The sequence below is a fragment of the Canis lupus genome, unplaced genomic scaffold (genome assembly GCF_011100685.1).
Source record: "Canis lupus familiaris isolate Mischka breed German Shepherd unplaced genomic scaffold, alternate assembly UU_Cfam_GSD_1.0 chrUn_S2218H2418, whole genome shotgun sequence".
NCBI classification, from domain to species: Eukaryota; Metazoa; Chordata; class Mammalia; order Carnivora; family Canidae; genus Canis; species Canis lupus.
In genome coordinates, this window is record NW_023331102.1 from 9,747 (window position 1) to 12,104 (window position 2,358).

General features: G+C 47.0%; 1 pseudogene; it reads right to left on the reverse strand.

The window, feature by feature from the left end:
- Window positions 1–445: 445 nt before the first annotated feature.
- On the reverse strand, window positions 446–757 carry LOC119879038 (annotated as a pseudogene).
- Window positions 758–2,358: the final 1,601 nt, after the last annotated feature.

The window sequence follows — 2,358 nt, forward strand, 5'->3', positions numbered from 1 at the left end:
TCATCTTTCTTGAATATTGGTTTTCAGTAAAGAAAGTTAAATGGTTAAAAAAAACTGGCGATGACAGTGTAAGTATGGCCAGCTGTCGGTGGTCTCATGGTCATTAAAGAGTTAAAGATTCTGAGTATTTAAGTGCTAATAATTACAATTTTTATCCAATTTTTTATTAAGTAAATTCTAGCAAGTAATATACATATTACTGCAGATAAAACCATCATTGGGAATTATTAAATTGATTGCATATTTTGAGCTACTCTTTATGAAGAGAAGTAAAATACTTGGTATGTGTAAGGCAGCAGAGAGTTGGCTTAGGGACTCTCAGCTATTTCTAGAAAAATTGGTTAGTAAAAATAGCATTCAGCTTATTTTCCTTAGCAAGACTATTCTGAGGATGGAATCTGTGACTCAGCAGCAGCGCAGACGCTGTCCCTTCAAACACCTGGTTGCCCATTTTCCACTGTTATGCTGATGCCTTTTTACTCATCTCATGTTTGATAAGGCGTCCTCCCTGAATGAGCTGGGCTACTTCATTTGTGGCATGGCATGCAAACAGAAGCCAGTTCAAGGCTGGACCTTGTAGGCAAATCTCATGAATGTCAAGGAGTAACAACAGAGGGCAAATGTCATCCGCCCACTGATAATCTCTGGAGACTTTTTCATGTCATTGATGGCAGCAATGGGAAGACCCCAGTTGGCTACAGGGCCCCAGAAATGCGTACTCATGAGGCAGTCCCAAAAGTCCTTGCTCCGGACATAGTCTGCCACCAACAAGAAATGTTGGCGAGGATGTGGAGAAAGGGGAACCCTCTTGCATTGTTGGTGAGAGTGCAAACTGGTGCAGCCACTCTGGAAAAGTGTCCCCAGGACAGGAGAGCCCAGCCTGGAGAAGCAGGAGTTTCACCATTCTTCCGGACAGAAGGCGCTCTCAGGGAGTTAGAGCAGGATCCCAGGAGGGCAGGGATGACCTCAGACTCCCAGGGACACTAACAGACCACCTGCGCCCCAGGGAGAGCACACCACACCCCACGGCTGAGCTCCCTAAAGGGCTGCAGCGTGCCTGGCTGGACCCGCGAACAACTCAGAGGCGGCTCAGGCGGAGGCACCTGGGGCAGGGGGCTGCTCGTCCAAGGGAGCAGCTCGGAGGCAGCTTGAGCAGCGGGGGTCTCCACAGCCCCCAGGAGCAGCTCAGATGCGGCTACAGCAGAGGCTCCACGCAGAAGGGGCTGCGCAGCTGGGAGCGCGAATCCAACAGCGCAGGCCAGGAGCACAGGGTGCCTGCGGACACAGTCCAGGATCCGGCGCTCCCCCGGGGACAGGCAGAGGCCAGGAGGGACAGGACAGCAAGGACACTCCTGCCCCAAGTTGAGCAGATCAGCGGCCCCTCCCCCAGAGCATCCAGGCCCCTGCAGACTGAGAGCTCGTAGTTACTGCAGGAGCTGATTCCAGGCTCTAGAGCTGGCCGCCGCCACTGTTGTTGTTCCTACTGGGGTCTCACAGGATAAAAAAACCCCAATAAGCCTCATAGTGCCCTCACTGTATAAACAGGTTAAACATCTTTCACTGAGCCCTGAACCAGGCAGGGGGCTGAGCAGCTCCCCAAAGTGCTAACACCTGAAAATCAGAACAGCAAGCCCCTACCCCAGAAGACCAGCTAGACAGACAGGAAAAAAAAATTATTGATCAACCAGTGCTGGAAAGTTCCAGTGGAAGTCGAGGAATTTACAGTATACAGAATCAGAGTGTACTCCCCTTATTTTTTTGTTTTTTTGTTTTTTGATTTCTGTTTGTTCCTCCCCCCCCCATATTTTTGTTTTTCTCTTTTCTTCTCTTTTTTCTCTTTTTTCTCTTCTTTTTTAAGTTTTTTTCTTTCCTTCCTTCTCTTCTCTCTTTTTCTCTTTCCCCAATAGAAATTGTTTTTGGCAACTCTGCACTGAGCAAAATGACTAGAAGGAAAACCTTACCTCAAAAGAAAGAACCAGAAACAGTCCTCGCTCCCACAGAGTTACAAAATTTGGATTACAATTCAATGTCAGAAAGCCATTCAGAAGCACTATTATAAAGCTACTGGTGGCTCTAGAAAAAAGCATAAAGGACTCAAGAGACTTCATGACTGCAAAATTTAGATCTAATCAGGCCGAAATTAAAAATCACTTAAATCACTTAAAAATCCAAACTAGAGGTCCTACAGACCAGGGTTGATGAGGTGGAAGAACGAGTGAGTAACATAGAAGACAGGTTGATGGCAAGGAAGGAAGCAGAGGAAAAGAGAAAAACAAAAGACCATGAGGAAAGGTTAAGGGAAGTAAATGACAGCTTAAGAAGGAAAAATCTACATTTAAAGGGGGTTCCAGAGGGTGT